The sequence below is a fragment of the Spermophilus citellus genome, assembly GCF_964194105.1.
Source record: "Spermophilus citellus genome assembly, chromosome: 1".
Lineage (NCBI taxonomy): Eukaryota > Metazoa > Chordata > Mammalia > Rodentia > Sciuridae > Spermophilus > Spermophilus citellus.
In genome coordinates this window covers 172,586,505-172,613,307 of record NC_138182.1, presented here as the reverse complement: position 1 = coordinate 172,613,307, position 26,803 = coordinate 172,586,505, and positions in this window count along the sequence as shown.

Below are 26,803 nucleotides of genomic sequence, written 5' to 3'. Positions count from 1 at the left end.
ACCTTTGTTTACTTAAAAAGAAGGGACACTGAATGCAGTAAAGCCAGTCACACTGAGACCCTTGATTTTATACTAATAGTTGCCCCTACGTGAAAACATCTGGTCCACTCGTGGGAAAGTCTATGACTGATGGGAGTCATAATTAAATGAAAGTTCAAAACTTGGAGGGATATGTTCTTATCTGGTTGTCTGATTGTTTCTTAAAGACAAACTAGGTTAAATGTGTGTCTAAAAAAAATAATTTTTTATTGTAACAATCTGGTATCTGAATGGGTTTCTAAAGCATTGCACTATCTTGCAGTTAAAAGTTGGGTTTAAGCAATTGTTTAGTTTGATTTCAGGTAGTTCTAAAGAGTTTCAATTTTGAACTGGGAAGCCTAAGGAGATTTCACTAGGAGTACAGTGCATTGATTTGGGCAAGGATAAGTAAATTATGATTTGGTATCTGTTTCTCTCAGTGTATAAGATTTAGGAAAAAAAGTGTTGAATTAAAACGTTGGTCTGGCTTATTAAAATAACATTAAATAATTAATTAACAACAGTCTTGGAAATTCTCAAAGCTTAATTTCAGATATACATGGTAGTGTGTAGGCAAATTTAATGTAACTTAATGCTACTTTAGAAACTTCAGAACAAGGAAAGTGGCTTAAAGGTCTTAAAGAAATTTCTTCTGATGGCAGAGATCCTATTTCCAGTTTTATGTGAGCAAGTTTTTCTAATGTAAAAGATATAAAATGTCGGGAATTGCTTCTTAAATTTGTATCATAATTTTCAACATCCAAACCTGGAAAAATGACTTATGGCTAAAATGCCTCAGGCCTAAAGTGTCTGCTCAAAATAGCAGTTTTTCCCTGCTCCTTCCAGACCTTAGCCAGGGCTTAAGCTGATATGCAAACAGAAGCAGCTTGGAGCTCAGGCCCAAGAAAAAAAAAAAGAGTAAAAGTGTCTTTTTACCTGAACTCAAACTAGACCAGACCAAGAAGTAAATTGTATAATATTTACTAACTACTGGCCAGTCATCTTTTTTTTTAGGACTTTTGCCTTTTCTTAGATTCTGTGTTGTTTTGAGCTCATGATTTTTATCCTACAGACAAGTTAATGTTTTTCTGATAAGTTCTATTTTTTGATCAACTGGAGTTTTTTTAAAAAAACATTGCAATGGAGATTTCATCTGCGAAAAACTACGAGGCCTTTATTATTGTTATGTGTACACACTCTTGTTATGTGTTGTATGTCGGTATGTCTGTATGTGTGTATGTCCATATATCCTGCAGTGATATGACAATTAACAAATGTGGAGCGCTCATAAAAAAATTAAAAATGGATCCAAATATCTTTGATTCACGTGATTCAAATGGCTCAATTTAAATTGGGTAAACAGATGAAAGTAAAGAGGTCTTAAATTAAGCTTACAAGTTTTTCTAGGTGTTCAAAAAAAAGAGGCCCTAATAAAATGTTAACTCTGATTAAATTTAAAAGTTTACAAGTAATGTTTCAAAATGTGAACAAAAGGAGGATAATAGATAGAAGAAGAAACTAAAAGGTTCTAGGTATGGAACTGATGGAGAGAAAAAAAAATTGTGTTTCTGGATAAGAGAGTCTATGTGATTAAGTAATTAAGAGGGTTTAAGTAAGTGATAAAAAAGGTCTGTGCAAGTTGGTTATAAGTAAGTTTTTAAATAAGTTACACAACTATGGTTAAACAACAACTGTTGTTTTTCAATACTTTTCTTGTGCTCTCTTGCTCTGCATAATGAAGTTCCTTCAAATCCGATTACTTCCAACCAGCTTCTGCTTAGGCACTACCAGCCTCTGATGACCGATGGACCCTCAACATCTTCAAGAGAACAATTCACTCAGTGCTGAAGCTCACTACCAGGCACGATGGAATGCAACGGACATGGGACAGCGGGAAACAACAAGTTCAGAGAACCTCTTAATCTGCCATCCTGGATTCATGAGTCTTTATGTCCTATTAAGCTTCCTCATGGCCCTTGGTCTCTTTTCTGTCAGCCCCCCAACATGGAACTTCTGCCAGAAATTGATCTTTGCTCTAATTTTTATCTTCATCCTGTTTTTGTTTGCTCTGATCTTCTTCAGGTGTTGGTGATGATATCTGGAAAAACCTGCCAATAGACGGGTAGCCTGCCATTTATCTAAGCCCTGCTATCTCCCCCTTAGTCATTTCTTTAAAAGCTAAACTTGGTTAATATAAAAACATCAATGTAATTATGGTGTTATTAATGTGTTCATATCTTTCAGGTATACAAGTCTGTAAGGTAGAAGCTTCAAAAGAACATTATATCAAGCTGGTGTTCTAAAGTTGTATGGTAATTTTAGGCTTAAAAAACATGTTGGAAATTTATTTATCATTTGTGTTCTATAACTGGACTTGTTATCAGTAAGATATGTAAAGTTCTATGTTGCTTTCTACACTGAGATACAATTTAAATGTATTTTTAAGTCAATAAGAGCCTAATCTGGGTGAAAGTTTTATTGTAAAACACAGAAATACTTTGCTACTTTCCAACAAGAGGTTAGAAGCTTCCAGCCTTCCTTTAATTCATGTTTTAGATGTGATATTATGTTGTGTTAGCTAATATTCATGTGAACTTGAGCAATAATTTATATAAACTTTGTAAAATGATGTCTAAAAAGCAAAGATCAGCTTCAGAACTATAATATTTAAGACTTATAAAGAGCCCCACCTTACTTGAGATAAGGCTCTATGTCACATCTCACTGCATGTGAAAGTGACTATGAAAGAAGTAGGCCAGATTTCAGTGCATTTAAAGTTGTGCCCAAAAGTTGGTTTTTGTCACGATTGCCAGGATACCAAACAGGGGATGTACTCTGCCAAAATTCTAGGTAGCTATTACATAGACTAAATATGTTTTTACCCTAGTTAGTTTTGTTTTGTAATTTGCTTTTAGATGGACTAAGGATTGCCTGTTAATATTTTAAAGAGGTACTGCTTTAAGAACTCACAACCTGGGTTAATTTAAGATAATGAGTTATAGGGAGTTGCCACCTACAGGATAGAGAGATAGACATTAAAGTTTAGTACCCTTAATATAAGGCTGTTGACTCATTTTGCTAGATGTTTAAGATTAAGTCTTAAAATTAAAAATTTGGCTCTTGCCCTCTGAGTCAGTCTGAATCAGGGAATAGGGGACTTCTTCAAAGGGCTCTGCAACTCTAGGCCACATAACTTCCCGAGCAGGGAGATTAATGAGACCAGTGGAGGACAGGAAGCCAGTCAGTGCATTTGCTGTGAAGAGGAGGGTCATCAGAGAAGGGAGACATCCCTGATGCTTCTGAGGGAAGCCATATGGTCAAGCAAGGCCTGGACCCATCCTAGCGCAAATGGCACTAGCAGAACTGAGAAGCTGCTGTGAAGTTCCCGAGGACTTCCCAGAGACTCAGCTGACTGTTAACAATAGGTAGAAACAGAAGTCAGTTTGACTTGCTTCATCTTAAACACTTAGCAAAGACAGTCAAAGCCAGAGCACAGCTGTTCCTGGATATCTTAAATGATAATAATAGTTAAATATAACCTCCAACAATAAGTAGACTGGAGGCTACAAAAGAAATTCTTAGACAGAAATGCCTGATAACTGTCAAAGGGACTGCTAGAATAGTTTTAGTCTAAGGCCTTTGTTTCTAACCAACGCAGGTAGGCTTGATGTTTGCTAGTATGGTTATCCAGCCCTGAGTAGCAGAATTAAAGATTTCTCTATTAGACACAGAGGTCATACTAACAAAGGATTTTGAAGGATCAGATGGCATTAGATTATTAGACTATATCTTAAGGGAAAAGACATCTGTAACCCTAAATGTTGTGTTGACATCCCTGACATTTCTGACAATGTGACAAATATCCTTAAAGATTTACATGCTCAGATAGAAGCCATGTCCTCAGCAACTTTGTTGTGAAAACAATATCTTAGCTCCTAGTTCCTGGTACTGCCTGATGGAAAACATTGTTAATCTTTGTCTTGGTCATTATACTCATTGGCATATTTCTATGCTGTGGCATTTATTACTGCATTAATATGGTTCCAGTACTAATGAGTTCTTGTTTCTCTTATAGACCACCTATCACTCGAATGGCCCTCCAGCCTATTACTTCTCAATTGGACTTTTAGCATGGACCACTCGATAGACCCGATATTTTTAAGGGGGACTCCAAACTGCTTGCCCCACGCCGTCCCTTTTCAGCCTGAAGAAGCCAGAAAGATTCTCTTCGTCCCCCTTCCTCACAGCAGTAAGGAGTTCCCAAATTAGAGGGGGGAATGAAGCCAGATTTAAAGTTAGGTAGTCAGTGTAGTTAGATAAATCAGGGTCTAATATCGGGTGAAATCTAAAATGGAGGCCATGCTGAAATCGATTCTAGGAAACGCAGGACAACACATAGTGATCAGACAACAATATGCTCCACTGGCAGAAATGAAAAATGAGACCTTCCAATAATTATGATTCAGTACTTTTAAGATTAAAAGTAGTCAGAAAAAGGAGTGGGGAATGTAAGGGTAAAATTTCTAAGCTGATTCTAAGCTGCAAAAGTCTGAGTTAAAGTGTAAAAGACTAGGGCATTGTAAAGCTTCTAGATTGCAAGGTCTGGGCTAAAAGGTAAAAGCCTATTGTTACAATTCCTCTGCTATCCCCGGAACCTGTAAGTTGTTAGGACAATGCAGGAGCTGCTCAGTAAATATCTCCATTGATTCCCTGGTTGTTTAATAGCTAAGGGCTCCAGGTAGCATGGCACGTAGGCATCCAGGCCCCAGAACCAATCAGTTTGAATGTGTACCCCACTTAGCAGTGACCAATCACCCCTGCCCAAACTGTTCCCGCCAATGAATGGACTAATCATGTATCAGAATTGTTGTTCAATTTCCCCGCGCCTCATGATGATTTGTTCTGATGTATGTAAAGCCCCCCACCCTCTCCAAAAAGTGTACTTAAGCTCTGCTTGACCTCTGCTCTGGGCTCTGGGCTGCTCTCCCTTCTTGAGTGAGCACAGAGTCCCAGCGCGCTGGAACGGATCCCCCTAATAAAAATCCCCCTTGCAATTGCATGAAGTTTGTCTCGTGTGGTCTCTTCCTCCGACGCTTCGCCGAACCCTTACAATACAAGACAACTTTCTCCTTTTATCATTTTCTCTTTTTGGTCAAGGCCAGGGAGAAGTAACCCCAAGGTGAAAAGCTTGTAAATTTCTCATCATTCTGTTATTACCTTTGTTGAGTTAAATCTGACCTCTTAAAGTGGTAAGGTCAGTATGTACCTTCAAGGTTGTTCTAGAGAAGGTTGGCAGTAAGGGAAGGGCACCTTAGTTATTTGCCAATTTTCACATTGTGGTGATATACTTCATTTCCATTGGTCCCATTTCATTGGCCAGAATTACTCATATGGCCCCAAATACATGCAAGGAGTCTTATAAATGAAGTTCCTGACTTCTTCTCAGACTTGGGGTGTCCAGTGTTACTTTGCCTCAAATGCCTTTAGGCTGTGGGCTGAATTGGGCATCAAACAAATTTTAAGTGGCAATGTGGTTTTGGCCAGGACAATATTTAAAATGCATTTCAATTAATTGCTGCTAATACTTAACAACCAGTTGAGGTGTCATACAGCTATAATACCAGTTACTTGGGAGGCTGAGGCATGAGGATTGCAAGTTTGAGACAAGCCTGGGCAATTTAGTGAAAGTCTGTCCCAAACAAACGGAGCCGTTTATGTAGTTCAGTGGCAGAATGCTTGACTAGCATGTAGAGGGCCTTGGAGTTAATCCTCAGTTCCATAATGAATAAATAAAAAAACATATATTTTAAAAGTATTAGTTGTTAATATTTAAAAATGGAGACATTTTAACAATTAAGATCAGACTATCTGTTAACATGAGACCTATTTCTTCATGGTAGATGGCTACAGTTGGATACTAATTATTTTCCCCTCCAATCCTAGCAGCTAGTTTATACAGCTAACTTCACTCTATTTGGTTACTTGCTTGGGGACTGAAGTATTTAAACTTGTCATTTTAGAGCAACAATTCAAATTATGGCCTGTTTCCTGGGGCTGGACATGGAGCAAAGCTTATTTTTCTCCTATATATGTTAGCTTGCTAGTACTGCTATAGTAAAAGAACTACAAACTGGGTACCTTAAATATCAGAAATTTTATGATTTCACAGTTCTGTAGGTTTGAAATCTCAAATCAGGATTACTGATGGGGTTGGTTTCTTCTGAGGGCTCTGAAGGAAGGATCTATTTCAGGCCTTTCTCCTTGGCTTATTGTGCTCATCTTCATGCTAACAAGGCATTCTCTCTGTATATGTATCTCCATGTCCAATTTTTCCATTTTTAACAAGGACACCAGTCATGTTGAATTTGGGCCCATCTTAATGAGTTCACTTTATTAAGATTGAAAAGACCCTATAGCTTTCCAAAGAATCAGAGTTAAAATGTTAACATATAAATTTTGGGGGACATAATTCAACTAGTAACATCATACATGCATATATGTATATGTGTGGGTATATACAGAAACACATATAGACATATGTATAAAAAGGTATATTTTACATGAAAATTGAGATGCAATTTCAAAATGAATCTCCTTTCTGTGCAAGGAATGACATATCCTTATTTTTTACTACACAGCAGACATGGCCTACACAGAGGCCCAGAACCTTCTACTCTGTGGGGAAAGGCTTTCATATGAGGAGGGCCATGCAGAGGAGGCCTTGTTCTTTGGCCAAAGAATGAAGCCCACTTGTCATACTACTTCTGCTCAATCTTTCATGAGCTTTCCTTCTCTCCCAGGCAGAAATCCACATAGTTGTCCATGCATGCTCTCAATCCCCAGAGCAGTTGTGAAGCTACACACCACTCAGGGGACTGTCAAGTCTGTCAGTAGCAGGAATGGCCCCACAGAGCATAAAATACTGACAGAGCTATAAAATGTCACCAAAATTTAAGTTGTGTTAAATGTAACTGTTTTCTGAGGTTACGTGAAACAGTTACCAGGTCTACTCACTTTTTTCATCTTCTCTCACTAAGCTTTCATTGACTTTTCTGTGGGACACTAGATGCTTTTCTGGGTGGGGACATTAACTGGGGATGTCCATAACAGGCACTGGTGGTTGGAATGAAGGAGTTCCCAACAGCAACCTGGATACAATGGCATGGAGCGTGACATGCTTTCCTGGTTTGCATTCCTTTACTAATAAAACAGGTAGGTAGGCAGAGAGGAAAATAAAAATTAGTACCACTGTTTCTCAAAAATCTGTTTGTGTAACTTGGGGCCTCAAAATGCCAAACTCAAATAGCTTAATTTAGATACAAAGGGCTAATGAATTAATTATTAAAAGTAGTAAATAAAGCCCAATTTTTTAGTCTTCATGATGGCAAATAGTGGGTTTATTTCCTTTAAAAAAATTTTTTTAAGTTAGTGATTTAACTGACTTTACCAAAACTCAGATGTTTGGGACCACATGAGGATAGCCCCACTTAAAATATTATTTTAAAATCTTTAAATACAGTTAAATCAGAGGGTAATTAAGATAAACAGATAAGCCTGATGAAAACTTAGCAAAACATTCTGCTTACTTAGAAAGACCAAAATGCAATTCTTGAAGCTATCAAGATATTTCATTGATGTGGTTGTGTAACTGTAGTATGATGATTTAAAGTCCTTTGGGTATAAGCTGAGGAGTGGGATAACAGGTCAAATGATGTTTCCATTCCAAGTTTTCTAAGGAATCTCCATACTGCTTTCCTGATAGCCATGCTATGAAACCAAACTTCAAAGGATGATGGATAAAGAAAATGTGCTGTATACACACAATTGAATATTACTCAGCCATAAAGAAGAATGAAATTATGGCATTTACCAGTAAATAGATGAAACTGGAGAATACCATGCTACGTGAAATAAGTTAGTCCTAAAAAAACAAAGGCCAAATTTCCTCTCTTATATGTGGATGCTAACCCGTAACAAGGGAGGGTAGGGAGAGGAAGTTCATTGGATTAGACAAAGGAAAATGAAGGGAATGGAGAGGGGATGGGAAGAGGAAAGACAGTGGAATGAATCAGACATAACTTTCCTATGATCATATGTGAATATGATCAGTGTAACTCCTCATCATGTACAACCACAAGAATGGGATCTTAATTGGAATGGGTTGCACTCCATGTATGTATAATTAATATATCAAAATATCCCCTACTGTCATGTATATCTAAAACAAAAAACAAAACAAAACAAAAAGAATGTGAAGAAAAGGTAATATTTATAGTCTGTTGGTAAGAATGTAAATTAATATAGCCATTGTGGAAAACAAAATGGAAAGGTTTCAAAAAATTAAAAATAGAACTATCATATGACCCAGAAATCCCATCACTGGATCTAAAGGAATTGAAATCAAGTATACATCAGCACACCCATAGTTATTATAGTACTATTCACAATAACTAAGTAGTGAAAACAACTGAAGTGTCTATAAACTGACAAATGTATAAAAAATGTTGTAAATATACCCTTAATATATTAATGAAATACTCTTTAGTCACGTAATAAGATGAAACCCCATTATTACAACAACATAAACAGAAATAAAGGATACTATGCAAAGTGAATTAAGCCAGGTACAGAAAGACAAATACTACATTATTTCACTCATGTGTGGAAGCTGAAATAGTTGATCTTAAAGAAACTGAGAATAGAATTATGGTTAGCAAAGGCTGGGAACAATAGTGAGAACGGAGGGAAGGAGAAAAGTTGAGCAATGGCTATGCAATTATATTTAGGAGCAAAAAGTTATGTTGTGCTATTGCATAGTAGGGTGACAATTATTTATTGTATACCTTAAAATACTGGAAGAAGGGCTGGGGTTGTGGCTCAGTGGTAGAGAACTCACCTACCACATGCGAGGCCCTGGTTTTGATCCTCAACATCACATAAAAATAAATAAATAAAGGTATTGTGTCCAACTATAACTAAAAAATAAATATAAAAAAATGCTGGACGAAAGCATTTTCAATGAGGAAGTGATAAATATTTAAATAGGTAGTTGTTTAATCCAGTTTAAATATTACACAATGTATACATGTATCAAAACATCACATGGGGGCTGGGATTATAGGCACTGGTTTTGATCCTTAGCACCACATAAAAATAAATAAATAAAATAAACAATATTTTAAGAAATAACATGGAACTACATTAATAGGTATACATTTTATGTTTCATAATATCAGTTAAAATTAATTTAGATCAATACATAACATTAAAAAAAAAGACATTTCAGTAGAATTTGGTGCTAGAGCAGCCAGATGATTCACTTCCTCCCTTATGATAAAAGAAGCCGAAACTTCATATCATCAGTATTTGTTGAAAAAGAGGATCTAGAAATCCTGTGGTTGTTGGTTGTTGAGGTGCTGAATAGCTGACTGTAATTGTGTGGAATTCTATAACTCAGCATAAATCGGATACTCTATGACTTGATCTTCTTAGAAACAGTGATAGAAAGGAAGCCAGTGTTGCTTCTCCCGAGTAGTGTTTTCCCTTAAATATGGCAGCATCCTTCATAACTTGATGTGGCAGCATCCTCTACCTGGGAGTTCCTAAGCCCTATCTTTCTGGAGTCACCTTTCCCATGAATATCCAAATAACATGGCCCAAGATGCCACCCTGCTCCCTGGTCAGAGCCCTGTCTGATAAGCCCCCTCTGGACACTGTGGGGGAGGACCTGTCCTGGCTGCTTCTGCAGCAGAGAGCACTCGAGCCTTGTTCTTTACATCCTTTCTGGCTAACCCAGTTGTCCTAATTTTATGTTTCAAGCACAAACATGTCGTAGTCCTGCTACAGGCTGAGAGGGCTTGACACAGGGTAACTGTAGCATAGAATATCAGACATTTCTGTTCTAAAAATCCTCAGGTTCTTTCACCACGTAAAATTTCGTCCTATACAACTTTCTCTTCAGATCCTCCTATGTCTATATTGCTTGGGCTTCTCTTCTAGTTTTCACCAAACTCTCCTCCTATAGCTCCCACTTAGGCAGCAATGGCGAGTTCTCTCCAGAAAGAGTATATAAAATTGTGAGCTTAGGGCCAGGGGTATAGCTCAGTGGTAGAGTGTTTGCTCAGTATATGGCAGGGTTAGGTCCCCAGCACCACAGAGTGGATATTAAACAAACAAACAAAATAAAAAACTGGGTTTAGCTTGTCACTCATGATTAGGAGTTATTTTGGGGGTATCTCTAGTTCTGTATCTCAAAACCTGGCCCAAATTGCTTGTTGATGTGTAACTTCATCTAGCTGAAAAATATTTCTCCATGCTAGCTCCACAAAGAAAATCCCAAATTATGTCATTGTAATGTATGTTTTTATTTAGTGGGAAGAAGCATTTTTAGCTCTTAGAAGATTTGGAATTCATTATAGAAATGATTAAGTAAGTTAATCCATATTATTTTGTTAAGGAATAATCTGTGTTTAAATGTTTTAGAAAATTTGGTTTATTAGAAGGGCCCCAAAATTTCTTTTTGTTGTTGTTGTTGGTACTGGAGATTGAATCCAGGGGTACTCTGTTACTGACCTATACCTCTGTCCTTTTTATTTTTTATTTTGAGACAGACTTTTTCTAAGGTGCACAGGCTGAACTTAAATTTGCAATTCCCCTGTTTCAGCCTCCCAAGTATTGCTGGGAGATTACAGGTGTGTGCCACACACCTGGTTATGATTCCAATTTAAAATTAGTAGTTAATAATTATTTTATCTTTGTGATTTTTACATCAAAACTTTACTAAGATGAGGAGTATTAGAACAATTAAGACAATTTGTTTTTTATTATTATTTATTATATCTGTAAATTTAATTTGTTTGATTTGTAGGAACTACCTGATTAAAGAGAGGGGTTTCTTTGTGACATGATGAAAATGTTCTACAATTGATTGCAATGGTGGTGGCATATCTTTTTAAGGATATTCAAGTCATCAAATTAAATACTTTAAATTGTACACTTTAATTTTTTACTTTGAATAGGTGAATTATATGGCATGTGAATCATATCTCAATAAAGCTGATAAAATAAAAGAGTTTCCTGGGTTTTAAGTTTGTGAGTCAATTCTAACACTAAAAAAATAAAATATAGTATAAATAAAATATAGTATAAATTCAGTTTAAAAATATTTAATAGATAAATTGAATAATAATAAAAATTGAATGTCTTTTGCATGCTTAGAACTGTCCTATGGAATAAGAGAATGAGATTTATGCAGTATAGTTAATCATTACACTATCAGTCAGTAGTACTGGAATTACTATATAATGGTTTAACTAAAATTCTGGCAAAATTTGGGTGGAAAATCTAGAAGTTCTGAAATTAAAGCCAATACATTTAACCAGACCCAGATCTTGACAGTTATATTTTACAGGATGGAAGCTGTCAAAATACCAACTTTATCTATCTTCTTCACTGTAAAATAGTGAAATAAAAGTACACACCTCCTGGGATGTTGTGAGGATTAAATAAGATAGGCCATATAAATTGCTCAGTTATTGGCACAGAGAAGATGTTAAATGAATGTTACCTGTTATTATTAACTGGTCAATGACAGAAAATTTATTGTGTAGATGAATAAATGGGACATTTGATGTTCTTGTTGTTGTTGTTTTTGGTTATTATCATATATTCTCTCTGCCCAAACATTGATTTCCTTGAGTTACCAATTTCCTGGTGTGCAGTCCTTTGTATATCAATATATTTGTCCCATGGATAGAAAAGCAATTTGAGTTAGACTGACCAAATCTCTACCCCATATTGCTGGGGAATTTGATTCTTGAGTAAGGTAGTACAAGAAGGGAAAATGCATTTCTCATCCAAGATACAGGCTATGCACTGCATGGTTGTTTGGGGGTCACACTTGGTCAGCAGTGCCAGTAGTTCAGCAGATAAGCCAGAAGCAGCATAAAAGGACACACGGGACCTCTGCAGCTGTCTGTCACTGTATCTGACAACCTCCCAAGAATCATGATTGCTGCTTGTTCTGCCTTACAAATTTCTTTTTTTTTTTAATATTTATTTTTTAGTTATCGGCGGACACAACATCTTTGTTTGTATGTGGTGCTGAGAATTGAACCCGGGCCGCACGCATGCCAGGCGAGTGCGCTACCGCTTGAGCCACATCCCCAGCCCCTGCCTTACAAATTTCAAACAAGTTCTTCTTTGCCCAACTCTAGGTTGGAACATTACAAGAGAAGGTGATTGTGAGAAATAGAGCTACCAAATAACTCAAGGTGACTACTGCACATTCCAGTACAGATTTTAAGAAAATAAATGGAGATGATACACATGATCACATCAGCACAGGGCCTGGCCTATAGGTTGTGTTTGCTAAAAGCTCATTTATTTATCACAGCATTTGTAAAATGACCTGTGTTGATAGTATTTAGACTTGGAGTCATTGTTTATGACCATGTTAAATATGTGAATTGCTGACACACATTTTGTTAGCGTGAATAGTTTTGTTGACCCACTGTCTTTCTTCTCATGAATGTGTTTGGAAACTGTTCATAAAGTTAATTGTTAATTTAGTTAAATACCAAACACCATAAATACAAGTTATACATTTCTTGTATTTAAATTCCTTTTCATTAGCCTTGTAATTATATCTTTAGGTTTAAAAATAAGAACAATATTTTTTTCTAATTTTCTTTTTTTGTTCTTTTCAGTTATACATGACAGTAGAATGTGTTTTGACATATCATACATACATTGAGTATAATTTCCCATTCTTGTGGTTGTACATAATGTGGAAATAGACTGGTCATGTATTCATAGATGAACATAAGAAAGTTATGTCAGATTCATTCTACTGTATTTCTTATTCCCATTCCTCCTGCCTTCTCCCATACTCCCCTGTCCAATCCGGTGAACCTCCACTCCTCCCTCTCCCCTTCCTATCCTGAATCAGCATCCACATATCAGAGAGAACGTTCAGCCTGTGGTTTTGGGGATCAGCATATTTCACTTAACATGATTGCCTCCAGTTCCATCCATTTACTGGCAAATGCCATAATGTTTTTTTTTTTTTTTAAGAGAGAGTGAGAGAGGAGAGAGAGAGAGAGAGAGAGAGAGAGAGAGAGAGAGAGAGAGAAAGAGAATTTTTAATATTTATTTTTTTTTAGTTCTCGGCGGACACAACATCTTTGTTTGTATGTGGTGCTGAGGATCGAACCCGGGCCGCACGCATGCCAGGCGAGCGCGCTACCGCTTGAGCCACAACCCCAGCCCGCCATAATGTTTTTTAATTAAATGTTTGATTTGTATTGTGAGGTTTTTTTTTTTTTGGTGCCGGGGAGCTAAGTCAGGGCCTCACATATACTAGGCAATCATTCTACCACTGAACCACATCCCCAGTCCAAGATCTTTTTCTTGTTATATATTTTCTTCGACCTATTTTTTTAACTTTCTAGCTTGGACTTCATTATTTATCAAATTATGCCAATTTACTGTGTTATTCTTGCCTGTATTTTTCTTACAAAAGAGGTAGCTTATTAGCTCTTGTATGAATCTCTATAAATGTAATTATGTCAAAAGGGTTCTGGCAGAAAATAGAAGGCATGCACAGCTGGAAGAGAATTTAATGGAGAAGCTATCTACAGAAGTGTAGGCTAGGCTACAGGAACCAATAAGGATGTTGAGGAACCCAGGGACTATCAAGAATTGAAAGCTATTACTGCCTCTAGCCCTGTAGGGACCAAAGGAGGAAATGTCCTGGTAGGTACAGGAGTTAAGCAAAAGCAGTTGTTCAGCATGAGATGTTCTTGTAAAGGGACAGAGTCCCCACTAGAGCCTTCTGCTGAAGCAGAGCAACAGGGAAGTAAGACCTGGTTCACCTTTTTCTCTGGCCCACTGATCTCCTGCCGATGCCTCTCACTGTGTGAATACAGTTAGAAGCCAGAGAACATGAGGCACAGGTGACAGTTTCTAGAGGGCAGTTGCTCTGCAGAGCAGAGGAGTCACATGTGTGTAGGTGTGTATGTGCAAGCCTAAGTGGGTTCTGTGGGTGTCCCCTGAGATTGTCAGAGGAGCCACAGCGTACGGAGCAAGAGGCACTTAAGTCAGGCTGAGCACAAAGTTGGTGGAACTTGTTACTGGTCACCAAAGCTGTGGTATAATTAAGAGGTGAGGTCAAGTGGCTAAGGGGTGGTGCACAGGAGGTGTCTGAAATATATTGCAACTGCTATACTGATCCCATGCTATGGTCTTTCTTCCCGGTTGGACTTGCTATTGATTGTGTGAGTAGTGAGCCCATGTATGTTTTGTTTACTAGTGTATATCCCATCTGTCTTTCTATGATTTCTTGAATTGAATGAAATCTGCAAAAATTTAAAAAAATACTATATTCTGTTAGAATAATTTTAACTTTCACCCTATAAAATCATAATTATTAGCAGTCAATTAATAGGAAACACAAATTTATTTCAATTCTTCACTAGTTATTAAAGAGTAAACCTCACCAGCAGAAAGGAGATAGGGGAAGAAGCAAAGGAGGATAGAAATTCTTCACAACTAAAGTTGAAAGTTATATTTTTATAATTTTTAGTCAAATTAGTTGTGTTTTATGTATTTATTTATTAATCCAACAAATGTTTATGGAATAGTTTTAGATTTTCTTTAAATCACCTTATTTTATTTTGGATTAGCTTTTAGGTCAACTTACTTTTTTTTTTTTTTTTTTTTTTTTTTAGGCAGGGTCTCACTATGTTGAGCAGATTGGTCCAGAGTGCCTCTACTCAAGTGATCCTTCCATTTCAGTCTCTTAGGAAGTTGGTACAAACAGGCATGTGTCATGGTGCCTGGTTTCAATTTGCCTTTTTGATACAGTTGTGTTTATACATTTATATTTTACCCTAAGTTATGTGACCTAATTCCTTGATTTCCTGTCATATTCAACCTTCTTTTAAATGTCTATATGTGTAGGTGGACTGGCATCAGTGGTTGAAAGACCAGAATGAGTCAGCCTACTTTGGATTAAATTCAGGGTGAACCACTTCCCTGTTTTGGGCAAGATATTTAACCTGATAAATGGCTACATGTGCTTTCTATAGCCTAAGGAGAAAATAGAGAGCTTAGCATGCCTAACCAATAGGCTTGTTGTAAGGACTGAGTGAGATAACAAATGGAAAGTGCTTAGTGTGTTGACTGGCACACAGGAAACACTTGATAAATGGTTGAGACTGTTATGGTGAAACTATAAAATCAGTATTGATGACTTTCATTTCCCCCCTTTTTATTTATCAAATTAAAACATGTTTCGAAAAGAAAACCTGGAAAGCAGAGGGGAAGAAAGTTCAGTCCAAATTGTACTACCCCAAGAAAATAATTTTTATTCATATGAAACAAAAGGTCATTATAGAACCTTGTCTGAAAGAGAAAGCCTAACTGAGCAAAGATTTGAAGGAGGTTAGGACACACTATGCAGATAGAGAGCTGGAGTAAGAGACTCACTTATTTTATTTATTATTATTATTTTTTTTAATCATGGGATGGAACCCAGCGCCTTGTGCATGCTAGGCAAGTACTTTATCACTGAGCGACCTCTATATCCCAAGCTCCACATTTTCTCTGGTGTTATATCATGAACATTTTTACAAATAAGTAAATGTCATTTTTAATATTTTAAATATTATTTTACATTTTAATATTTTAAATTATGTTTAATAACTGTACAATGCTTTAAATAACAATTAAACAGCATAATTATTTTTAATGATTACTTATATAAACAACTATTCTCTCCTACCTGTTCTCTGAATTTCCACATGTAGGCTATAAACAATTGTCCTCTCTTATAGACTTGAAAACAACCACTGTTGAGAGCCACAGCCAAAGGGGCCCCAGCAAACTTCCAGCTGCCAGCAAACTTCCAGCTGCTGGCTGATGATTGGCTCACAGCAGCCCCAGCAACATCTAGCTGATTGGCTCCTCTGCGGTGATGTTCATTGGGCTGTTTCCCTGCCCTTCAGACTGCCAGCTGATGATTGGCTCACAGCGGCCCCAGCAACATCTAGCTGATTGGCTCCTCCACGGAGCTGCTCATTGGGGGACTTCTTTGGCTCCGCCCACACGACCCAGCCAATCAGCCTCAAGAGCAGGAGGATTGTGGGAGGTGGTGAGGGTTGTGTGGGGGTGAGAGGCTTGTGGGAAGCCGGTGGTGGCAGTTGGGCTCTGAGGGGTTTTCCCTGAGGAGCTGTTTTGTTTGGCGTTTGTAGTTCTAAAAATAAAGTTAGTTTCTTTTGACAAGTGGCTCCTGAATTGTGCCCAGCCAGACTGCGGCATTTGGTGGCTCGCATGGGGAGCGACTGAGGGTAAGTAAACTGCTCGCCCCTGAGGGCAGGGCGAGAGGATGGGTAGCCATTCTAAGATTCCTCTTTTGTTTTGCTTCATTTTTGTTTTAACTTGCCTGTCCCTGGAGATGAGTGAGACGGAAGAAAAACTGCTCACATCTGAGGAAAAATTATTTGCGTCTGAGGAACAGACAGGGAGAAAGGACGGATGCACATGTCAGGAGGATAGAAAGGCTGATATAATGATTTTGTGTGGTTCCATTTTTATTGCATTCTGTCTCGGTTTTGTTTGGCGTCATCTTGTTGGGTTGTATTATAGCAGAAATACGGGATCAGCAATTAGTAAAAAACAAACCGAAAGACTGTTAAGTAAATTGTTAGAGGAAGGAGGCATCTCAGTAAAATCAAGAACAGTCAGGGCATACGTTGATACAATACAACAATGTAGCCCATGGCTTTTTAAGGAGGAGTTGTTAGATATATCACAATGGAACCATCATGGTGAAGATTTAAAAAGAATAGAAAAGAACAACCCAGGGACTCTGCCAGTTGGCACATTGCCATTGTGGACACTCGTATATGGTTTGCTTAGTCCAAAGCCTTCAATTCAGACAAAGGAAGGAGAAGACATATTGATTCAAGTAAAAGAGAAGGTCTCTCAAGTTAGTCAGACAGAGGAAAAGATTCAAGTAAAAGAGAAGGTCTTTCAAGCTCGTGAGACAGAGGAAGGAAGTTTAGAGCAGAAAAAGCCATCAGGGGAAAAGTTACAACAGGAGACTGCTAATAACACCTTTCTATCAGAGAGCGTAAGTGTCCAACCAACAGCACCACCTCTACAGGAGACTGCTACTAACAGCATTCTATCACCAGAGGGCATAAGTGACCAATCAACAGCACCACCTCCATATGCTAGGAGACTCCCAACCCCCGCAGTTGATAGTTGGGATCCTGAGACAGGATCTCAAGTATGCCCTGTATTTGAGGTAGGAGGGCAGCGAATTTACCAGGGTTTAAATTTCAAAACAGTGAAGGAGCTAAAAGAGGCTGTAACAACCTATGGTCCTCAAGCACCCTTCACTGTAAGCTTGGTCGAATCCATTACCAACTTAAACATGACGCCAGCAGATTGGGCTAATATTTGTAAAGCTGTGCTAAATGGAGGACAATACCTGTTATGGAAGGTTGCCAATGAGGAATTTTGCAAGGAGACGGCTAGGCAAAATGCAGCAGCTGGTTATTCTCAGAGAAATCTAGATATGTTGTTAGGAAAGGGACCTTATGAGGATCGGCAGCAACAAATTGCATATGATCCTGGCGTATACTCACAAATTGCTGTAGATGCAGTTAAGGCATGGAAGACTTTACAAGGACATGGAGGTTTACAAGGTCAATTATCTAAGATAATACAAGGAGCTAATGAACCTTACGCTGAATTTGTAGATAGGCTTATTCAAACAGCTACCAGAGTTTTTGGGAATACAGAACAAGCAATGCCATTAATAAAATAACTGGCTTATGACCAAGCGAATCGTTGGTGCAGAGATATCATTAGACCATGGAAACAGGAAGATTTAAACACATATATTAAATTATGTAGAGACATTAATGAACAAGAGCAAGTCATGGCAGCTGCAGTAAAATAGGCTTTATATACCAGGCCAAGAACATGCTACAATTGTCAACAAACAGGACATTTTAAAAGGAATTGCCCCATAGGAGGAGGGTTTAACAAAACTAGGTATCAAAGGAGTAGAATACCGGGTATTTGCCCACGATGCCGTAGAGGGAGACATTGGGCTAATGAATGCCGTTCTCAAACCAGCATAGAGGGTACTCCATTACATTGGGCTAATGAATGCCATTCTCAAACCACCATAGAGGGTACTCCATTATCAAAAAACGAACAAGGACAAGGTGTTTATCCACAATATCGTGGACAAAGGCATCAGGCTCCGTTGCCAAAAAATGGACAGGGGGCCCCAATGCTCCGGGGCCCCAAACCACAAATATACGGAGCACTGGAGGAACCCAGCAACCCCATCAGGGTAGTGCCCAGGACACATTGTCCATCAGATCCCTCATCAGACAAACCAGAGGGAGCGCAGGGTTGGACATCTGCGACTCCGCCAGATCAGTACTAACTCCAGAGATGGGAGTTCAAATCATTCCCACAGGGGTAAAAGGACCTCTTCCCAAAGGAACAGTAGGCTTATTATTGGGACGCAGCTCTTCTACTCTAAAAGGACTTTTGATAAGTCCTGGGGTAATTGATCCCGATTATGAAGGTGAAATAAAAATTATAGCCAGTTCTCCAAAGGGTATATCAATAATTTCACCAGGAGATAGAATAGCACAGTTACTAATAATACCAAGCCTGAATCATGAAGGTCCTGATCAGATATATGAATGGAAAGTACTCCCTCAAGGGATGGCTAACAGCCCAACTATGTGTCAAATTTATGTTAACAAAGTAATCCAGCCACTTAGAAAACAAAATCCTGAACTACAAATATTTCACTATATGGATGATGTATTATTAGCACACAAAGCTAAAAACACATTGCTAGAATGTTATGCCACACTTACAAATTTATTAAAAAATTATAATCTAGAGATAGCAATAGATAAAGTACAATTAAATTTTCCAACTAATTATTTAGGAGTTCTATTATCCTCAACCATGGTCTGTCCACCAAAAATTCAAATACGAGTAGATCAACTCAAATCACTTAATGACTTTCAAAAGTTATTAGGAGACATAAACTGGATAAGGCCTTATCTAGGTATTCCAACAGGAGAATTGGGACCTTTATTTGATATCCTAAAAGGTCCATCAGATCCAAATTCACCCCAAATGTTAATGCCTGAAGCAAGAAAGGCATTAAAAATCATTGAAACATATATGGAAAATATGCATTTGGATAGAATTGATATAAGTTTGCCTTTATTATTTATTGTACTACCAACAAAAAATATTCCTACAGGAGTATTTTGGCAAGAAGGTCCATTATTATGGATACATTTATCTTATTCTCCTAACACTATTCTTACTAGGTATCCTGAGGCTGTAGGACAATTAATACTCAAAGGAATAAAAACAGCAAAGGGAGTATTTGGAATTTCTCCCAATAAAATGATTACTCCATATACTATGAATCAAATTGATGAATTAGCTAATGAGTTAAATACTTGGGCAATAATCATGTGCAAATCTAATGTTTCATTTGATAACCACTTACCATCTAATCCTTTATTGTCTTTTTGGTCATTGCATCCTGTAATTTTTCCAAAAATGACAAGAAAAACACCTATCATGAATGCTCCAAATATATTCACTGATGGGTCAAATAATGGTACAGCAGCAATAGTTACACCTGATCAAACTTTTACATTTTTAGTACCCAAACAATCAGCTCAAAAGGTAGAGCTTAATGCAGTATTACAAGCTTTTGTGATGTTTAAAGATTCTGTATTTAATTTATTTTCTGATAGTCAGTATATAGTTAATGCTATAATATCCCTTGAAGATGCTGGTAGGATTTCCCCTTCTTCTACTGTTTTCTCTTTGTTTTCCACTATACAAAGTTTAATCTGGGACAGAAAAGATCCATTCTTTATAGGACATATCAGGGCACATACAGGATTGCCTGGAGCCCTTAGTTTGGGCAATGATTTAGCAGACAAAACTACACATGACGTACATATTTTCTCTACACTAGAAGAAGCTATAAATTTTCATAAAAGGTTCCATGTCAATGCTAATACTTTACAAAAGCGTTTTAAAATAACTGAGGAACAAGCTAGACAAATAATAAAACAATGTCAGAATTGTGTGACCTTTTTACCACAAGTTAATCTTGGAGTCAATCCTAGAGGATTGATACCTAACCATATTTGGCAGATGGACGTCACACACTTGCCAGAATTTGGAAAATTAAAATATTTGCATGTTACAGTTGATACTTCTTCTGGATTTTTGATGGGCTCCCTTCATGCCGGAGAAAAAACCAAAGATGTTATAGCTCATTGCTTACAAAATTTTGCCACTGTGGGCATTCCAAAACAGTTAAAAACAGATAATGCCCCTGGTTATACTTCTACCTCTTTTAAACAATTTTGCTCATCATTTGGCATTACTCATATAACAGGAATCCCATACAATCCACAGGGACAAGGCATAGTTGAAAGAGCTCATCAAACTATTAAAATGTACTTATTAAAGCAAAAAGACGGAATTGGGAAGGAGTATATATTCCCCAAAGATAAACTTAAAATAACCCTTTTTACTCTAAACTTTTTAAATTTGGATTCATCAGGACTTAGTGCTGCAGAAAGGCATATGTGTCCAAAAAATGTACATAAGCCCAAGGTACTTTGGAAAGATATTCTAACAGGACAATGGAAAGGTCCTGACCCAGTAATTGTCTGGAGTTGGGGGTCTGTTTGTGTGTTTCCACAGGAAGAACAGCAGCCGATCTGGATTCCAGAGAGATTAACCAAGGTCCTGACCCAGTGATTGTCTGGAGTCGGGGACCTGTTTGTGTGTTTCCACAGGAAGAACAGCAGCCGATTTGGATTCCGGAGAGATTAACTAAAGTCTTGACCCAGTGATTGTCTGGAGTCGGGGGCCTGTTTGTGTGTTTCCACAGGGAGAACAGCAGCCGATTTGGATTCCAGAGAGATTAACTAAAGCGATTTCTACAGACCAAAAAGAAGATGATTTGGCTCAAATCCATAACAACTGATATCCAAAACTCCAATTTGGCTATCCTTACATCTGCGACAGAACCAGGATGCTTTTTTCAATATCTATTTTATTATTGCCCTTTCCCATATCATGAAGTTCTATTTTGTTTTTTGAGCTCATATAGACCTAGGTTAATGTTTTGCTGATCAGTTCTATTTTTTTTTTTTTTAATCTATAGAGTTTTAAACATTGCAATGGAGATTTCACCTGTAAAAAGTTATAAGGCCTTTACTATTATGTTATGTGTTGTATGTATTATATTATGTGTGCACACTTGTGTTTTGTGTTATATGTTTGAATGTACGTATGTCCATATATCATATATGATGAGCGCTCATGAAAAAATGGATCCAAATATTTTTTTTATTCACGTGATTTAAATGGTTTAATTTAAATTGGGTAAATAACTATTAATAATTGTTTTAATATGTAAACAAAAAAGAAGGTTAACAGATCTGTTTGTTTACTTTCACCTTTCCTTTTCATTATATTTAATAATTCTCTTCAAGATAATGTAAATTGTTAAGAAAATTGTTTTCTTTTAGTGTCTTCTGGAATGTTACACAATTTTTTCTTTAGCCATTATTGCCAGAATTCCTATCTTCATCCCAGTGCCGGTGAAGACAATGTAAATTGTTAAGAAAATTGTTTTCTTTTAGTGCCTTCTGGAATGTTACATAATTTTTTCTTTAGCCATTATTGCCAGAATTCCTATCTTCATCCCAGTGCCGGTGAAGACAAAGATAAAACTAATCTACAGTTTCTGCAATAGCCATCACTGAACTGCTTGCAGAACTTTCCTAAACTATGTGTCACTTGTATGCATTGTGAACTCACTTGTATGCATTGTGAACTATCTGTTGGTGCAGTGACTTGTGGTAGTGTTGGAGTATTTTTGCTGATGATGTCATCGGTGGTACAATTTTTCCAACAAGAGCCATCAATTGGCTTGGTGTATCTTCCTCCCTTCTGCTTGTCATGACAAAGACCTCTCCACAGGTGTGGCTTTATACTGGACTGGTAGTCAATGACGGGTAAGATCCAATTACAATGGTACCAACCTAAGACAGGAGGCTGACGCCCTGAGGTCAGCTCATCCGAAGACAGGTAAGGACCATATGTAGTATTGGACAACCTAAGGCAGGCACGGTCCCCAAGCCACATGCTTGTTGTTTAAACAGAGAGGGGGAGATGTTGAGAGCCACAGCCAAAGGGGCCCTAGCAAACTTCCAGCTGCCAGCAAACTTCCAGCTGCCGGCTGATGATTGGCTCACAGCAGCCCCAGCAACATCTAGCTGATTGGCTCCTCTGCGGTGATGTTCATTGGGCTGTTTCCCTGCCCTTCAGACTGCCAGCTGATGATTGGCTCACAGCGGCCCCAGCAACATCTAGCTGATTGGCTCCTCTGCGGTGATGTTCATTGGGCTGTTTCCCTGCCCTTCAGACTGCCAGCTGATGATTGGCTCACAGCGGCCCCAGCAACATCTAGCTATTTTTTTCAGGATATGTTTCAAGGAAGTGGTTATTCTTTCAGATTCAAAAATTAAATTATATTTTTAAAAAATTATTAAATCTTATTAAAATGCCTTTCATATGAGGCATATAAAGATGTATGAGGTGTTTCTTTCTAGTAATAACATGCAAGCTCCATGAGGTCAGGAATTTTGGTCTGTCTTATTCACGTGTGTATCCAAAGCACTTAGTATTACGTGAATTAAAAAAATGATTTTCAGTGAAGGAAAAAATATTTTGAGTCCTTATAAGTATAAACTAAGATCAATTCAATTATGATATAACGGGCATTCGCCTCAGTTTTGGAAATTCACAGCTAAGAAAAACAACACTTTTCCTCTGGGAGAAAAACATAATTGTTTCATAATAATTTGTATATATTTATTTTGCAGTGCTGAGGATCAAACCCTGGACTTTGCACATGCTAGGCAAATACTCTACCACTGAGCCATACCCCCAGTCCAATATTTTTTATCTTTATCATATGTATTCAGGAATGAAAAATAGATGTTCATTTAATACTTGCTTATGCTGTTTCTTTTCTTTTGAGATCTTTGAAGGGTCATAAAAATGTTATGGCATTTTAAAATTCCAGAAAGAGAACTAAACACACTTGAAAGAACCAAGGACAAATCCTTATTTACGGAAATTGCGATATGTTTATTCTTCCCTGTAGTTCTATACTGGAATGCTACTCTTGATGAAAACCAAGTGAAATATATTGTTTTGAATTCATAGTTCATCCCACTAGAAAGGTAAACTTGCATAGTAATGTCCTAATAAATTTTTCACACATATTTTATAAGAAATGTGAAATATTACAATATTTTTGACAGCTAATCAATAAGGGAGGCATTTAGTTTTACTACTTTCTGGGTTATTAGACTGTTGAGTGAAAGCAATATAGCTAAAGGAGGTATCCATTTAATAAAAGGCATGTAGAATGCTAATTGGTCTTTAAGATATATGCCATGTTCCTGGTGGCCCTATCTGATTTCCTTAGCTTGACATTTAAAAAATTAAGTTCCAAAGTTTTCAGGCATCTTTTCCCTTCATTTATTGATCTTCCTTTAAATCTGTCACTGACCAACATTTAAACAGAATGCAAAAATCATACATATAAAGTTTTAAGGCTAAAAGATTGTGTAATAAGTAGTAAGGTAAACCTGTGAGGTCCTGGTTAAAGTCCTCTTTATTTGAGGGAGTTGTTTGCCAGGTGACCAGTGCTACACTATCAGGCCCAGCCCAGTTCAGGAATTCATCCCCCCCCCCCAGCATTTTACCACAAGGCATGTTCCTGTAGGAATTGAGGGTTTTATTGTTCTCTGAGTTCAATGTACCATTGCCTTGCCTCCCTCCAAGCCTCCCACTTATTGGACTGTATTGGCACTTTCTAGCTACCAATGGACCAAAGAATTATTTCAAAGGTCTTTCGGGGTTTTACGCTTCAATCCTGATCAATATTGTGTCATTTATGATCCAGTGGAACATTCTTGCCTTCCAGGCTGGTTCCTCCACTTTAGACACAGAACTTAGTGCTGTCATTACAGTAAAATTATGGTTGCTTCCACAGAGGTGACAGATCTGCCTCAGGTTCTGCCCAACTGTTATGAGTTAGAGTAGTAGACCTGGGGGGTATTCTCTGTATATATACAATGTACACATCATACAACTTATAAAAAAGGTACTCAGGGGGATAAAAAAGAAGTAGGAGGAGACTTATTTCCTACTTTCAGTGGGGTGGTAAATGCTTTCCAAATGTCATTACAGGTTCACTGTACATTCTTCTTCAGCTGGCTATCAGTTCTAGGAATGAGTTCTTGTGAATTCTGGCTTCTGATTAGAGTCAATCGATGGGTTGTTCTGGAAAGAAACTAGAGGGAGAGAGAATGCAGTCAGGGTATTATGACCCCACATGACCTTCCTGGTAGAGCACCTTAAGCTGGCTGTTACAGAAGGTCACAGCATGTATGGAGTGAAGCCTAGGTTCTGCTGAGTTACTCCAAGATGTATAGAACAGTAGTTTTCAGGCTGTGCCTAAACCTGAGTTATTCCATTTTGTAAAGCAGTAGTTTGCCATGAGTTACTCTGTTTTGAGTACAAGTGCCAAGGTAGAATGATTCCACACTTTGTACAAGCAAACAACAACCACTATTTTCCTGGTACCACCATAAAGCACAACTGGGTAAATAACTTGTACATACCAACTTATCAAACTAAGTCAGGGAGTACCTACCTGTACATGAGCCACCTCCCCAAGACTGAACATGTGGCATCCTGTCACCTGATCACTCATCGCAAGCTTTGCCCAGGAAAATTGGTACAGTGACGAACCTCTAATATCCTGTCCCTATTGGACTACAGCAGAGCGCAGTCCCTCCTGCCCATGATGACTATGCGTGGCCCACTCTAAACTATATCTCAAGCTAAAACTGCAAGATGACACCTTAAGCTGACACTCTGAAACTAAAACTGCTATCCATCTGGACCCTTTGCTTTGACAACTCTGTGGAACTGGTTTGTTAAAATCCTTATCTGACTACCTGCAGTGACTCTTTGGTTCTCTGCTTCCATAGCTCTCTCTGCCTATGCTCTTGGCTCTGCCTCCTCTAACCCTGCAGCCATCTTAACCCTTTCATCGTCTTTCTATATATCATTGTGTGAAGTATGATGTGTGACATAAGTGTGTGACAGATATTAGAAATGAAGATCAGAATAAAAGAACTTGTGTTTGCCCAGCTTATGACTATCAGATGACCCGCCTGTATTCAGTGAAGTGCCACTGATTAAAGTGGTGTATCCTGTAAGTAAATTCTGACATTGCAGGATTCCAATCAGAGTGGGGAGAGGGGATGGGTGTGACAACTCTAGATTGTGTGGGTCCTTCCTTGAAAGCCATCAAATGCATTGACTTTTACTGTGAGTGAGATGGGAATCTACTAGAGAATTTTGGAGAAGAGGAGTGAATGATTTGTCTAATATTTTAGCAGGATCGTTCTGGCAGTTATGTGGAGAATGAACTGTAGGGGAGAAAGAGCAGAAGTGGGAAGAACTGTTAAGAGGCTATTGCAAGATTTGGGCAAGAGAGGATGGTGAGGACCACTGGAACATTGGTGGTGATGAGAAGTGTTGGGTTTTGGAAATTATTAGAATGTGGAGTCAAGAGAATTTGTTAGTGAATTTTATGAAACATATAAGGTAAAGAGAAGGATTAAGGATGAATCTATGATTTTTAGCCTGAGTAGCTAAGTGAATGACAAGATGTGGAAATGGTCATTGGGAAGTTTGTGGAAGAAAACTGAGGATTCAGTTTTAGATAAAATTTTGAAACATATTTTATATTTAAATGAATGGTCTGGAGTTCAGATGAGGAAAGGTCTAGGTTGGAGAACATAATTATTTGCAGATGTTGTAATGAGGGCACACTCAGATTACTAGGGAGTGGGTGACCCTGATAGGAACTGCCTCAAAGGAGTCATGAAGATCAAAACCTGTCTGGCATGTATTCAAGAGAAGAATGGAGAAGAGAGCAAACCTAGATAATGCTCTTGAGTTTTCCTGCCATCAATATTATTTTGTAACTATGGTCAAAATATACTTGAACTACCACTGATCATTTCTATCATATAGATGTTTTCATTAAAGAATCGATCATGACATTTTATTTAATTTTTGTTTACATGTATGTCATTCCCCTCAGCCTTCTAGCTCCTGGAGAGAAGAATCTGTGCTTTTTTATCTTTTCATTCTTGCCAAACACAATGCATGAAATAGATGTTTATTGAGTAACTTCTATTAAATGATTCTCTGAGTTAAATGCTTTCTCTCACTGTATAAAGTTCTTGGAAATATTTAACCATTTAATGACGCATAATTTTCATATGATTACATCAAAGAAGACATTTGTCTCTAAGGGTTAGGTGCAAAGATCATCCTTTTTTTTTAAAAAATGTTGCTAGGACAGGAAATAGGCAATGATGCTTTTAAAAAGAATTATATGCTTTTGCATCAGAATAGGGAGAGGAAGAATAGTTAGGGATGAATTCAAAAAAGTAAAGAGGGATGCTACTTGTCATAATCTTTTGTAAGGCTAGTTATTCACATTTTAATTTTTTTTAGTTGTAGATAAATACAATATCTTTATTTATTTATTTATTTATTTTTATGTGGTACTGAGGATCAAATCCAGTGCCTCACA